The sequence below is a fragment of the Oryx dammah genome, unplaced genomic scaffold (assembly GCF_014754425.2).
Source record: "Oryx dammah isolate SB20612 unplaced genomic scaffold, SCBI_Odam_1.1 HiC_scaffold_27, whole genome shotgun sequence".
In the NCBI taxonomy this organism is placed as follows: Eukaryota; Metazoa; Chordata; class Mammalia; order Artiodactyla; family Bovidae; genus Oryx; species Oryx dammah.
The window spans coordinates 71,277,096-71,293,625 of NW_024070211.1; the positions used below are offsets into that span (position 1 = coordinate 71,277,096).

At 40.1% G+C, this 16,530-nt stretch overlaps 1 protein-coding gene across 4 annotated transcripts in view; it reads right to left on the reverse strand.

Annotated features, from left to right (window-relative positions):
• The window catches only part of NCKAP5 (NCK associated protein 5), a 1,043,181-nt gene that overhangs the window by 228,825 nt on the left and 797,826 nt on the right, over positions 1-16,530 (reverse strand). The gene's annotated exons all lie outside the window — the stretch shown is intronic.

The window sequence follows — 16,530 nt, forward strand, 5'->3', positions numbered from 1 at the left end:
CTTTACCAGGCTTTAAAAAACTTTTTATTTGGAAATAATTTCAAACTTGCAGATGATGTTCAAGTATGATGAACTGCCATATACCCTTTCCTCAGATTCACCAATTTTGCCAGATTTTCTGTATCATTTTCTTCTCCGTCAATTTTTTCTTCCTGCAACTCTTTATCCCTAACTACTTCTGTATGAATCTTCCAATAATGAAGACAATCAGAGTATAGCTTTCAAATCAGGAAATACAGTGTTGATTAATACAGTACACAGTCTCTTCTATAGTCCTTATTCCATTCATCCATTGTCCCAATAATGTCATTATGGCAAATTTTTTTTCCAACCCAGAATCATATCCAGGATCAGGCACTGCATCTGTTTAGCATTCATCCAAGAACATGTAATCTGGAAGAGTTGTCTTTCATGATTTCTTCTTTCCATTTTTTTTTTTTAATAGTAACAGACAATTACATTGTGGAATGTCCTTTAATTTAGGTTTCTTTCAAGTTTCCTTCTGCAAACTTGGCAATAATGGAACAGAAATGATACTACAGCCTTCTTAGTGCATCATATCAGGCTCCTGTATGTCTATCTGCCCCATATTTGGATATGTTAACTTTGTCACTTGGTTAAGGTGGGGTCTACCAAATCTTTCCACTATAAATGTACTATCTTTCTATTTTTAATTAATAAGTGAACTGGGGGTAGGTACTTAGAGACTGAAAACTCCTATTCCACATCAAACTTTTGTCTATTTATTTTAGTAACCATCAATGAATCTTGAATCAATAATTATTTTGGCTGAGAATGATGATTTCTATCATTTTTCTACCTACATTCATGAGTTTGCATGATATTATAAGAAATTGTTTTTCCTATTTATCAGTATAAATACATAGATACTTTTATTATTCATAAGTCTTTAAGTTATAAGACTTATAACTTAAAGTTATAAGTCTTTAAGTATTTATTTTGATGCTCAAATTTTCTCAGCTTTGGGAAGGTGACTCTCTTTAAGACATATTCCCTTCATTTTTAAGACATGTTCTTGCTTTTTTGGCAAATGGAAATGTCCCATATCCATTTTGCTTGTCTGTTGTCCCATCCTGAAATCAGCCATTTCTTATAGGAATCCTGCTTATTTTTAGTGGGGCAATGCTATTTGGAAACTAAATTCTGGATATTAATGCTTGCCAATTACCACTGAGGAATCCTTGCTTTTAGTTCCTTTCAGTGGAAGGATTTCTTCTTTTTTCTCTTCCTCTTCCCCTCCCTCTCTTCCTAGACACACACACACACACACACACACACACACACACACACACTTCCTCCTTGTTCTTCCCTTTTCATACTTGTATCCCCATTTTTTAGAAAGAGAGTATGGGCTGCTGACATCATTATATTAACTCATTTCTTCAATCCCACAGTGCGTGCAAAATAGTCACACTACAAAAAATAATACTTGACATATATACACTGGTGCTGCTGCTGCTGCTGCTGCTAAGTCACTTCAGTTGGGTCCAACTCTGTGCGATGGCACACTCATAGACGGCAGCCCACCAGGCTCTCCTATCCCTGGGATTCTCCAGGCAAGAACACTGGAGTGGGTTGCCATTTCCTTCTCCAATGCATGAAAGGGAAAAATGAAACAGAAGTCACTCAGTCATGTCCGACTCTTCACGACCCCATGAACTGCAGCCTACCAGGCTCCTCCGCCCATGGGATTTTCCAGGCAAGAGTACTGCAGTGGGTTGCCATTGCCTTTTCCAATATATACACTACTATATATAAAATAAATAACCAATGAGAACCTACTATATACACAGGAAACTCTACTCAGTGCTGTGTGGTGACCTAAATGGGAAGGAAATATGAAAAAGAGGGGATGTATGTATACGTATGACTGATTCTCTTTACTGTACTGCAAGAAACACAACATTATAAAGCAACTACACTCCAATAAAAATTAATTAAAAAATAGTACCAAGGAGAATTCATAATTTCTTTTCCCTTTAGAATGCAGAGATATAGTAAAATTCAGTGTCTAAAAGATACTAAAAGATATACCCATCTGGATGCAGAGTTCCAAAGAATAGAAAGGAGAGCTAAGAAAGCCTTTCTAAGTGAAAAATGCAAAGAAATAGAGGAAAACAACAGAATGGGAAAGACCAGAGATCTCTTCAAGAAAATTAGAGCTATGAAGGGAACATTTCATGCAAACATGGGCACAATAAAGGACAGAAACAGTATGAATCTAGCAGAAGCAGAAGATATTAAGAAGTGGCAAGAATACACAGAAGAACTATACAAGAAAGATCTTCACTACCCAGATAACCACGGTGGTGTGATTACTCACCTAGAGCCAGACATCCTGGAGTGTGAATTCAAGTGGGTCTTAGGAAGCATCATTATGAACAAAGAGTAGAGGTGATGGAATTCCAGTTGACCTATTTCAAATCCTAAAAGATGATGCTGTGAAATTGCTGCCCTCAATATGCCAGAAAATTTGGAAAACTTAGCAGTGGCCACAGGACTGAAAAAGATCAGTTTTCATTCCAATCCCAAAGAAAGGCAATGCCAAAGAATGCTCAAACTACCGCACAATTGCACCCATCTCACATGACAGCAAAGTAACGCTCAAAATTCTCCAAGTCAGGCTTCAACAGTACATGAACTGTCAACTTCCACATGTTTTAGCTGGATTTAGAAAAGGCAGAGGAACCAGAGATCAAATGCCAACATCCATTGGATCATCGAAAAAGCAAGAGAATTCCAGAAAAAACATCTACTTCTGCTTTATTGACTATGCCAAAGCCTTTGACTGTATGGATCACAACAAACTGTGGAAAATTCTTAAAGAGAAGGGAATACGAGGCCATCTTACCTGCCTCCTGAGAAATCTGTATGCAGGTCAAGAAGCAACAGTTAGAACTGGACACGGAAAAATGGACTAGTTCCAATTTGGGAAAGGAGTACGTCAAGGCTGTATATTGTCACCCTGCTTATTTAACTTAATATGCAGAGTACATCCTGTGAAATGCGGGGCTGGATGAAGCACAAGCTGGAATCAAGATTGCCAGGAGAAATATCAATAAATCCACATATGCAGATGACACCACCCATATGGCAGAAAGTGAAAAAGAACTAAAGAGCCTCTTGATGAAAGTGAAAGAGGAGAGTGAAAAAGTTGGCTTAAAACTCAACATTCAGAAAACAAAGATCATGGCATCCAGTCCCATCACTTCATGGCAAATAGATTGGGAAATAATGGAAACAGTGAGAGACTTTATTTTCTTGGGCTCCAAAATCACTGCAGATGGTGACTGCAGCCATGGAATTAAAAGATGCTTGCTCCTTGGAAGAAAAGCTATGACCAACCTAGACAGCATATCAAAAAGCAGAGACATTACTTTTCAAATAAATGTCCATCTAGTCAAAGCTATGACTTTTCCAGTAGTCATGTATGGATGTGAGAGTTGGACAATAAAGAAAGTTGAGTGCCAAAGAATTGATGCTTTTGAACTGTGGTATTGGAGAAGACTCTTGAGAGTCCCGTGGACTTCAAGGAGATCCAACCAGTCAATCCTAAAGGAAATCACTCCTGAATATTCATTGGAAGGACTGATGTTGAAGCTGAAAGTCCAATACTTTGGCCACCTGATGCAAAGAACTAACTCACTGGAATAAACCTCGATGCTGGCAAAGATTGAAGGCAGGAGGAGAAGGGGATGACAGAGGATGAGATGGTTGGACGGCATCATCAACTCGATGGACATGAGTTTGAGCAAGCTCTGGGAGCTGGTGATCGACAGGGAAGCCTGGCATACTGCAGTCCATGGGGTCTCAAAAGTCGGACATGACTGAGCGATTGAATTGAAAAGATACTAGACTGGCTCTTCCCCACCCTTCCCACTTTAGTGTGGTTATGTTGTTAATTTGAAAATGTATTTTTAAATTCAGTTCATTTGTTTCTGATGGCATTCAAAGTTAATTTCTCATCTTCTTGTTGCTTTCATGTTATTTTTTGAATATGAAAAACATGAACATGATTCCAAAAGTCAAAGTACCTTAAAAGGAGCAAAGTGTTGCTTCCTTTCCTATCTCTTTGATACCACCCATCCACCTCTTACAGGTCCTCTCATTGCTCCCTCTGTTGCTACCATCTAGCTACAGTTCCATACCTTGACTCTTTCTATTACGCATGCAACAATCAACAGTCCTTGCCTCATTCCTTTCCCCAACTAACTCTCCAGTACATTCTTTCTGCTTTATCAGAGTCTATCACTTTCACATACTATTCCTCCAGACTTGCGCTATATACCCTTGTTTTAGCCTCTTTACCAGATGATGATGGAGGAGGCTGGTCTATTTCCATAGCATCTTGAAATTTTCCCTCATCTTTTCCCCTTCACATTCACATCTCCAAACAGTACATTTTCTCTTTGCCCTCCTCCCCCTAGAATCACTACCTTGCTGAGATGGTCATCTTAGGTTGTGCACAATTTTAAGCCCTGTCCAATAGCCAGTACTGAGATCTGAGCTTGTGGTGTCAGGCCGTATCATTCTGGGAGTGCTTTCCTTGTACCCTGCGCCACCATCCTGCCCTGGGACACCAGGCTTGCTGCAGATAGTGCTGTGGGTATTTGGTGTTTATTTTTCTATGTATAGCAACTGAAGTTCTAGTGTTCCGTTTTCTGGAACACAGAAGGTGTGGGTTCTGTGTGGTTTTATCAGTGCTTTGATGATTTGAATGCTGTTGGGATTTTGGGGGGCAGATGTATGAAAAGTTTCAGACTTATACCCATTTGTTACTTAACAAGAAAAACCAGTGGTGTGACTGAACTAGGATGGGGCACAAAAGTTGAAGAAAACTGACAGGAAACAGGCTGTTTCAAGGTGCTCTTTCCACTGTCAGATCATTTCAACCTAGTCATCTTTCAAGTCCAAGGATTCGAACCTCTGTTTCTTCTTCAACTTTCAATTCTAATACTTGGCTTTGACCTTTTTCCTCCGAGTTTGAATCCCTGTTTTAGTAATCCTCTCCCAACACTCCTGTCCCTCAGGTGGGATCCTGCCATGGTCTTTCCATTCTCATCATGGACAGACATCTGCCACCCAACCCAAACCTTCTGCCCTCATGCTGAACATCTGTTTGGATTTTTAAGTACTGGTTATCCCAGATGGTTCCATCATTTCATTCCCCACTCAAAGGAAAAGGAAACTTTTTCCTGACCTAATGTTTCTTCCAGGGTTCACCCTGCTTTGGCCTGTCACAATGAATCCCTTTTGGCCTGCAGCTGGTGCACACTCTCGGCTCCCTGCCCAGCCCAGAAGAGAGAGAGGGCCAATTCCATCCCCTTCTAGTTTACCTGGCAATACCATGTTGTGTAACCTTCAACAAGTCATCGAACCCTCCTGGGGATTACAGTTCTTTAGCAGTTAATGAGTGAAGGGGACAAACTAGCCAATCTATAGCCCATCCTCAAAGTGACTTCAGGTTCAAATATTTGGATACCATGAATCACAGAGAAACTGCTAGAATTTCCATCTTACAAGGTCACTGTTTTCTTTGGAGAAATTTAGTTTTCCTGGGCTCTGCTGGTTTTATTTAGTAAAGCAGTAGCACAAAGGATGATAAGGAGAGATAAAGGAGAGAATAGCAACGCCGGCTAGCATTACTTTCACTTGAAAAATCTTGGGGAAAAAATGTGTAAGGAAATAAAATTGAAAACAGAATGTGTATGGGATGTCTAATATTGCTTCTACCCACAATATCACGTTGCAATAACACTCCAATCGATCCATTCAGATAATTACCGTCATTACACCATTTACATTAGTTGCCTCACGTTTACTGCTCTGACAATCTATTGCAGGCAAGGAAATTAAATACCTAAAGGGTGCTGGGGAAGACACAGCAGCCACATTTATGGTTAACACATTCAGTTACAGAGACCACTTTAATTAATGTAATCCTACATATCCCAGGGGATGATGGAGATATTAACAATTATGCCAATGAAGTTAAAATAATCTTAAACACATGATTTTCTTTAATCCATTTGTATTTATTAGAAATTCAGCATTAACCTGCTACCAATACAAGACAACAGGAGAAAAAACAGGAAAAGAAAAAAGAAAACTTAATTAAATGTGATTTAAAGAGACAGCATCTATTTATATGGCAGGGATAGGAGAGGATAAGGCAGAGAGAGAAAGAGAAAATGTTGGTGTCACTACTGAGAATTCCAGAATGATGACATGGGTTTTGTCACTTTAAATAAGTATGTTATTAAAGCAGTGTTCTCAGAGGATGTCATTAGAGTGTTCAATTAAATGTAACCGTGGGTTTTAGGGTTCAGCTCTGTCTTGCACAACGATGATCAAAACCTTGTGCAAGGCTTAGTCCCTGATTTAGAGGATTTCCTGCTCTATGCTGTTTCCCCATGACTCTAAATTACAGGAATCTAAATATGTTTCTGATTTCATCCCTAAAGTCCTAAAATATCTTTATAAAATTGAAGAGCTACATAGAGTAAATCTATATTGTTTTGGTTTACTATAGAAAATGGGCATGAATTAATATTTGTTTTTAAAAAAATTTTAATTGAAGTATAGTTGATTTACAATGTTGAGTTAATGCATGTTTAATATTAATATTGGAGAAGGAAATGGCAACCCACTCCAGTATTCTTGCCTGGGAAATTCCATGAACAGAGGAGCCTGATGGGCTATAGTCCCAGGAGTCACAAAGAGTCAGACAGGACTGAGCAACTAAAACAGCAATATCAAAATATGTTTTAAAGAAACTATGTTTCTTAGAGGCCCTGCCCTGCTAACAGACATGCTGGCCAGAGTTTACCAATGACTCAATGGACCAATGTTTCTAAAGGACTGCTCTACATTAACCCTCTAAGTGCTTATTATGTTTAGATCTCTCTACACTATAAATGCACTTAATCCATCTGCTGTGTTGAATGTTTGTGTCCTCCCCAAATGCTTGCGGTCTCAGTGCCCAGTGAGATACTATGGGGTGGGGCCTTTGGAAGGAGAGTAGGTCAGGAGGTTGGAGTCCCCATGAAGGGGATTATAGTCCTCATAAAGGAGGCTCTGAAGATTTGCCAGCCCCCCTTCCTCCTGTGAGGACAGAGTGAGAAGGTGCTAACTATGGCTGTGAAGCAAGAGGAGGACCCTGGCTAAAACATGACCATTGCTGGGGCCTTGGTCTTGGACTTCCCAGATGCTGGAAATGAGAGAAATAAATCTCTGTTATTTATGAACTACTCAGTCTGTGATATTTTGTTATTGCAGCCTGAACAGACTAAGACAGTATCCTTTTCCACAGACCAAAAGGTAGAATAATTCTACCTTAAAAATGTTCCTCTGCATAAAATAACAACTCTACTGCAGGATTTTCACCTCTTACTCTGTGCCCGCTCATCTATGCAAACATACATTTCCCACTAGATTTATGTACCATCTCTCAGGTCAGTGCCAGTCCCTGTTCATCTCATGAAGTCCAAGTTCTCATTCCCCAGGCTGTGCCTTTGGTTCCATTGTTGTAGATGGGATATGTTTCACTTGCCCATTGGCTTTTCTAAATTCTACTCATTTTTTTGTGGTCTGGCTAAGATGTGAACCTAAAAACTTAAAAGGGGCACATATTTAAATTTTAAAGTAATTTCAGATGTAAAAAAAGGCTTTGAGAATACAACAAAGAATTCTTCCATATCTTTTACTCAGACTCCTCAGAGGTTAGTTTTTATCACCCTTGCTTTACAACTTGTTTTGTGGACGAAGGAAGAACATGGAAAGAGAAAGATGTTCTCTAAAGGGAAAAAAGAGCAGGAAAGAGAAAAAACTCCAATTCACAATCGTTACAAGGGCCGCATCCCCATGGTTTCCCTTCTGTAACAGCTGGTCTTTTTCGGAATGATATCGTCCCAGCTTGCAAAAAACCCTTTAATTCAGCAAAGGCAAACAGGTCAGAATAAGGTCAGGAAAAAGGTATTTTTTGAAAATTGTGGTTAGGCCCCGAGTGGGAAAGCACTCTTTTATGATCACATCTCTGAAGCGAGTCCTGTGGCACTCCAGTTACGTACCCCAGTTGCCCACTAAAGCACCATCCTAACAACCTCACTTCAGATTCAGCCTTCCAAGCAAAACAGAGATGCCCTAAATATCCTTAATTACACTGTAATCTGTTTATTTTGAAAACTATCTGAGGAGAAAGCGTCATGGTAGTGGCTAAATAAATGTGCCATCAAGCAGGCCATCCAAGTGTTCACATTTTCATTGAGTATAGTAGTAGGAAGCCTGAATACAGAGGACACCAAGAACTGGACCTGGATATCACATCTCCTTCCCTTTTATCTTCATCTTCAAAACTTTTGGAATTTCAGGATCATTGATCCCATCATGTCCAGTCACTGTGGTGGTCATGTTGGGGTGGGTAGGCAGCAAAAGGGTCTTTTCCACTGACAGTAATTTTTTTTGCAGCACCATGGGGCACATGGGATCCTAGTTCCCCGACCAGAGGTCAAACCTGCACCCCTGGCATTTGAAGCACAGAGTCTTAACCCCTGGACCACCAGCAAAGTTCCCCACTTACTGTATTTAAAAGCTGCAGTCTCCATACCTGGGCAATGTCTAGGGCTGCTGTGGTGCATCAGGGAGATAAATTTTGTCACTTTAGAAAATCTCAGGAAATATTTACAAGCTCTGTCCTCCCACCACAGGAATAAGATATGAATTCCTAGAAGGCTTAGAAGGAATCTCAGTGCTCATATACCACAGACACACAGCCAAAATGTCCTTTCTCTTGCACTAAACTCACCTGATGGATCCCAGGAACTCAAGGCCCAGCCCAAGGCATTGGAGACCTAAATTCAAATAAAAATAGCATCCATGTCTCAAGGAGTTCAGCGTCCCAAGCAGTGATAACATGTTATGCAGGACATGTCTGCAGGCCTAACTAGAAAACACTTTCCAATGAAACCTCTATGTATTTGCAGAATTTAAATGCTTGGATGGGGCTTTAGACCAGGGGCTGGCAGACTTGAGTAGGCAACAGGATGACTTGGTATGATTCTGAGATCTAAGATTGCTTGTTGGATCCCTAGGGTTTGGATTCAGTGTAATTAGGGCAGGGCCTGAGAATGTGCATCTCTAACAAGCTTGCAGGTGATGCTGATACTGCTGGTCTGAGGGCCACACTTGGAGAACCAGTGACTTGGGGGAATCAGTTTCAGAATGAAGACAGTCATCAGCCTCTGCCTCCCCCTGGCTATACCACCTGCCTTTAACTGTGCAGGAGTTTCTTAATGTTTCTCTGCAACTGGGGACAGTCATCATGCTTGCCTTCTCCATCAGGAAGTCTTCATGAGTCTCTTGTGTAACAGGTGCTCTTCTTTACTTCCACAACATGCCATCTACAGTTTCTGAGTAGAATACCTACCATAATGATTTTCACTACATACAGATAAAAACACAATATAACCTTGTACTTCACTTTCTCTGTTTATGAGTCTGTCTCTTTCCTCCTAGATCAGTGATTTTCACTGGGGAGGAATGGCCCCTGAGAGGGCATTTCTGTGTGTGTGCATGTATGTGTAGAATAGAGAAAAATGTGTGAGATTCAGAAAAATATTATTTGATATTACATATCTGGCAAATAATAAAAGTTAATGTTTGCACAATACAAACAAAAAAATCTTGATAATTTTCTTTTCTATGAGGATATACAGCAAAGATCCATGTACAGATTTCATATGTAGGAATGAGAAGAATCTATCATCCTAGGACGAAAGTATGTGATTCTAAAGGGATGTCCCAACATGCTTTGTTAATCTCCTTTTTTATTTTTTTAAATAATGGAACCAAGCCTGACTTTTGAAGTCAAGTGTTTATTTGGATCTTGATGCTACCTCCAGCTTCCCATCACTTCTAGGAGGTCACCTGGACTCTGAGTCTGCCTCCTCCTTGAAAAACAGGAGTGACAGTAAATCCCCACCGCTCTTCTAGGGACGAATGAGATGATGAGTGTAAAACAAATCTAAAACAGAGACAGCCTGGCCCATTGCAGAACTTGATCAATGTTAGTTCCCTCTGTCCTTTGTAAAACAATTCCCATCTGGAACATGGGCAACTCACAGGCTTTATCACCAGCAAGGGTGTCAGCCAGGATAGAAGTTATTCTGTTGATTGGGAAGGTTTAGCCAAGACAAGTGTAACCTGGGTCCTCAATATTGTAAACAGCCTCACATACAGATTAGCTTAAGCCACTGGCTCCTCTCATCTGTGGGTCCCCCTTTTCTGTTTTCCCCTCACTTTCTCATACTTTATTTCTATTTCCAGGTACCCATTTATCAAGCACCATCTCCCTCAGAGACATTCTGCTAACTTCATTCACATTAAGATTCAAAGCTGATAAACAAAGCACCAAAAGGATTTTCATTTTAAGAGAGGATTAAGGAGTGAATCTTTAATTGTAACATTTCAGGAGTTAGAAAGTAGGCAGGTTTGCAGGGGTGCAGGATGGTCTGGGAGAGGACATTACATTTCACCTTGAAATCCTATCATAAGGATATCAATCCTATCACCTTGAAAGCCTATCTCCTGCTAGGCTTTCCTGTAAGGTTTACAATAACAACCTCCACTAGCCTGTAGGGCAGATGAAAAGAACAATATGCTACTCATAGTTTTCCTGAACTGCACACATGAAACAGTTGCCTGTCTGATTTGTGGATGCCATTGGGCCAGGTCCCTTATGTTCTTGGAGCATCCTGTCTGCCCTTTTGTTATAGTACCCACCACATTCCAGTTCCTTCCTGCCAGTTGTTCTACTCGTTGAAAGCAGGCACCTTTGCTTTCCCATATCCTGTAACAGGCTTAGGATGTGGAAGAGATCCAGATTCGTTGAAATTCTGACCCTTTACATATAAAATTCTTGCATTGAAGGTATGTAGGCCACAACTGCTGCTGCCAAGTCGCTTCAGTCATGTCTGACTCTGTGACCCCATAGATGGCAGCCCACCAGGCTCCCCCATCCCTGGGATTCTCCAGGCAAGAACACTGGAGTGGGTTGCCATTTCCTTCTCCAATGCATGAAAGTGAAAAGTGAAAGTGAAGTCGCTCAGTCGTGTCCAACTCTCAGTGATCCCATGGACTGCAGCCTAGCAGGCTCCTCTGTCCATGGGATTTTCCAGGCAAGAGTACTGGAGTGGAGTACCATTGCCTTCTCTAGGATTACAAAAAGAAATATTAATAGGTTTAGGGAAATGAATGCTTCTATTTTATGCCTCCAAGGTTCTGTCTCTTGATTCTACTCAAACTTCCTGTGCAAACTTTTGCCACTTGCATAGGTCTGACATTTTGGCAAATCTCTACAGCTGCTGATCTCCTTTTCCCCACTTTCCCCCTCCCCCTTTCAAGGTTATGCCAATCATGGAAAAGTCAAGTAAATCCTCAGAATGACACTGAGTAAGGATAACAAAGTCACAGGATAGTACTCTGGACGTGGCACACTGAAAACAGGCTTCACACACCAGCCTCCAGAATCCTCACATTCTCACACCAGTAAATCAACGTCCTCTTTAGGAGCCCACTGGCAGATATTTAACAACTGGCTCTTTGGGAGAGGAGAGTCCTGCTTTGTGGTTTTTCTGATTTCCATGGTGTCATTACTCCCGTCATGACTCACTTCCAGCTGCACAGAGTTGCGAGAAGATACAGAGTAGTGGTGCACCATCGCCTAGGGTGCCTGCCATCCAGGATGCAGAGTTTAGGTGGTGCTAAAATGCTAGCACATAATTAAGAAGTGATTTGTTTTGAGTATGTATTACCTTGCCTTTAATTATGTATACGTTTATATGACTTAATTAATAATAATTGCTATGTTTCACAGCAGGATTGGAAAATTCTTGAAAACTACCAGTTGGCTCTTAAAAGCTGCCATGAGTTGGCTGCAGCACACATTGTTCCTATTGTACCAATAGAGCGCCTGACAGCAGTTCTCTTATGGTACAAATGTACACTGCTGTCTGCTGTTCCTGACTGTGTTCTGTTTTTCCATCCAGGAAACCATTTGAACCATAGGACTCAACTCCAGTGCTATTCCCTGCTCTGCTTTTCTCTTAAGGTCTGTTTTATTTTATATTTTATTTAAGCATAGTTGATTTACTATGTTAATTTCTGGTGTACAGCAAAGTGATTCAGTTCTACATATATATATATATAAAGAGATATAGAGAGAAGTGTATATATATATATACAGAGGGAGAGAAGTGTATATATATATAATATATTATAATATTATTTTCTATTATAGTTTATCATAGGATATTAAATATAGCTTCCTGTGTTATGCAGTAGGACCCTGTTTATCTATTTTGCACATGGCAGTTTATATCAGCAGTATGTAAACTTCCAGATGTACAGCTGGGCTTAGAAAAGGCAAAGCACCCAGAGATCAAATTGCTAACATTCACTGGACCATGGAGAAAGCAAGGGAATTCTGGAAAAACATCTGCTTCGTTGACTACATTAAAGCCTTTGATGGTGTGGATCACAACAAACTGGAAAATTCTTCAACAGATTGGTGTACCAGACTACCTTACCTGTCTCCCGAGAAATTTGTATTCAGGTCAAAAAGTAACAGAACTGGACATAGAACAACTGACTGGTTAAAAATTGAGAAAGGGATACAACAAAACTGTATATTGTCACCCTGCTTATTTAACATGTATGCAGAGTACATCATGCAAAATACCAGGCTGGATGCATCACAAGCTGGAATCAGGATTGCTAGGAGAAATGTCAACAACCTATGAACATAGGAGTACATGTATCTTTTGAAATTAGTTTTCTCCAGATATATGCCCAGGAACAGGGTTTCTGGATCATACTGTAGCTCTATTTTTAGTTTTTAAGGGGCCTCCATACTGTTTCTCACAGTGGTTGTACCAGTTCACATTCCCACCAACAGTGGTGGGAAGGTTCCCTTTTCTCCATACTTTCTGTAGTATTTGTTAACTGTAGATTTTTAATGATGGACATTCTGACTGGTAAGAGCTGATAGCCCATTATAGTTTTGATTTGCATTTCTCTCATGATTAGCAATGTTGAACATCTGTTTCATGTGCCTATTGGCCATCTGTATGTCTTCCTTGGAGAAATGCCTATTTAGGTCTTCTGCCCAAGGTCTGTTTTGACAAGTTGATTTTGGAAACCCAATAGCAAAGCATCATAAAGCTGCTAGTACTTGTACTTCTTCCCCTATTAATGATGATGCTTCCTTTGTCTCTGTATTTGTTAAATAAGAGGGGTTAACCTGGCATCCACTTCCCTGAAATTTCATCTCCCCTCTCCACCAGCTTGAAGAGAAAAATTGGTCTTTTAAGCCTAGAACAGACTGCGCTTGGGAGTCAGACTTGTGTTAATTCAGGGAAGTGAAGTTTTGTATATCTGACAAGTGCATGTTTTTAAAGACTGGTACAAACATTTAACTATTACAAACATTAATACTACTGTCAAAGGATTTCTACTAAAATGGAAAACTTCAGCAATTTCAAAAATTACATATTTGTTGCTCAAGATACAACAAGTAATTTTTTAAATCATGACAGAGCCCCAAATTTAGGTACTCTATAGTTCTTAGCAAAAACATCCTTTAAACATACTTCACTCACAAGATATGCATTCAGAAATACAAAATCTAGAAACTTCCCTGGTGGTCCAGTGATTAAGAATCCCTCTGCCAAGGCAGGGGACATGGGTGTGAGTCCCGGCCCAGGAAAAGCCCACATGCTGTGGGCAATTCGGCCCACGTGCCACAGGAGCATGCTCTAGAACCTGTGGGCAGCAGCTACTGAGACCAGGCACCACAGCCACAGAAACGTGTGCTCTGCAGCAAGCAGTCACCAGAGACCAGCCCCTGCTCACTGCAGCTGGAGAAGGCCTGTTCACAGCAATGAAGACCCTGTGCAGCCAAGAAAAGAGAAAAGAGAAAGAAAGAAAGAAATCCCAAATCTCTTTCAAGCAATAGGGGGACTAGAGTGAATGTTTTGGTTCTGGAAGAATCACAGAGAAATTTCACAGAACTGAGAAATGTGAACAGATATGATCACTTAGTTGCGTTCAGAATATTTGGGACATTAATTGTCAGTCATTTTAACAGTTGAACTATATACAACTTTGCCGGGGTCCAGCCCTGGTGGATCCAGGGAATTCAAAGGTGGGGACGGTGTCGGCGTCCTTGGAAAAATACATATTTAATTACAGATATAGAGGGAGATTAGAAATGGATAGTGTAGTAGGAGAATTAGTGGAGAAAAGGAGGCTGAACCTAGATGGGAATTCAGCCAGAGAAATGGGAGCAAGAAAGAAGTGACATGGGGGAATTAGTCTTTCCGGAAATTGATCCGATTTCTTTATTTTGGGGTTTGCTTACATACCTTTTGTTACATATAGGGATGAATACAGAGTCACGTGGGGGTCAGCAGTCCTGACCTTTATCAAAATCAGGTGCTTCACATAAAAAGGTCTTAGGGATTTTATGATCCTCTCTTTCTGATAACCAAAAACTTATTTTTTCCAAGGGTGTTTTTTCTTAAACCAGGCACCACCCTCCAAATAAAGTTACATTCCTATAGGGTGAGGGTGTAGTGAGTTACAATCAAGAAAGGAATTTATTTAACCCAAGGTTAACAGGATTAATCTTAAAGGTTAATACTTATTTCTCCTATATGCTTAAAGGTTAATACTTATTTCTCCTATATGTTAGTTATATTCATTATAAGGGCAGGGAATATGGAGATTTAGCAGCAAATATCAGCCCAACAAATGAAACTCCTTTCACCAATGTTCCCCTTAAGATCTATTTAGTCTTAAGATAGTGATAAAGTTACATTTTTACATAGCAAGGACACAGTGATTTATAACAAAGTACAGTGATCTATTACAAAAGAGAAAATTCATTAACTCAAAAAGTCTAGTATTGCTAACCTTAAAAACTACTATATTTCCTTTTCTATATTCCAAATACATTGATTAATATATTCCCAGGTGCCTAAGGATATGGAGGCCTGGCGGCAATCATTGACTCAACAATGAGAAAAGCCCTATGCTAATTAAGACTTTCAAAATACTCCAAAACTCTGTGCTGTTTATGGTTGAGAGGTAGTAAACAATCATGTGCATAGTGGCAGGAGTATGGATAATCCTGTCACACAAGCTAGCCTGTCAGCAGAGAGATTTGACCTGAAACACCCCTGTCACACCCAGGGTAGGGAATTAGCAGCAATTATTGGCACAACAAATGAAAAACCCTTCACCAATATAATTCCTAACCAACCCACTATACTAATAATTTCCAACTCCCCAAAAGAATTTGCCTTTAGTAAGTCTAAAACATCTCATGCCTCTCAGGTTGGGAGGCTGTAAACAATCACATGTGGCCAGACGAGCCTATACAGGCGGGCTAGATAACCTTCTCACGCCCAAGAATTTTTATTGCCTTGGAGCTGCACGTTTACTCCTTCTCCGAGAGAAACGGTTATGGGGGAGAGCCCCCCGTAAAGTCAGAGGTGTAGGCGAGAGCATAAAACAGACTCTGGTTTTGGGGTAGATGCTCGGGAACAGGGGGTTTCCTGAGGCTTGATCACGCCTTTGCCTATGCCGAGCCTCCTTCCTCATGACCTTTGCCATGGGCGGAGTTCCTTACGCTCGCTGGCCCCCAGCACAACTTGATTTGTATAACAGAGTATCAGTTACTATATTGACCTTATTATCTCATTTAAGGGATGACTCCTAGACTGTATGAAGTGCTCTGTTTCACAGACAAAAACTTGAAAAATCATCCATATACATCCTCTAATCTACAGGGATATTTTCTTTATATACATAGTCCTTATCCTTAAAGTATTTTTAAGAACAGCATGTAAACAAAGATAGCCTGAGAAATATAGCCTAAGTGTTTGTCCCCAGTCTGCTAAGAAGCAGGCAACTCAGGTTATTGAATTGACTGAGAATATCTTCAGGAATAGGAATCTTTGACCTCTGAACTGAAAAGACCTGAAAGATAAACAAGGGAAGCAAACAAGCACACAGACATTTGTGGTTCAGGAACCATTTTACTCCAGAGAGGAAGTTAATTAAAAATATAAGTTAAAACTATAAAGATATACCATTACACACACACCAGATTGGCATGAACAGAAAAAACGTTGGTCAACACATGGAGCAACAGGAACTCTCCTATCCTACTGTTGGTGATGTAAATGAGTGCATTCTTTATAGAATAGTTTGGCTTAACCTACAAAAAAGAAGAAGCTCATATACCTCTTGACCCAGCAAAGCCATCTGTAGGTATATCTATTACAGATGCCTGTGAACACATATACCAGGATGGCCATACACATACAGTCATAGCGGCTTTGCTCTTATCATCACCTAGATGGAGATAATCCAGATGAAGATTAACAGTAAAATTAGTATATAATTTGTGGTAAATTTATATAATGAAATACTATATGGAAAAAAGAA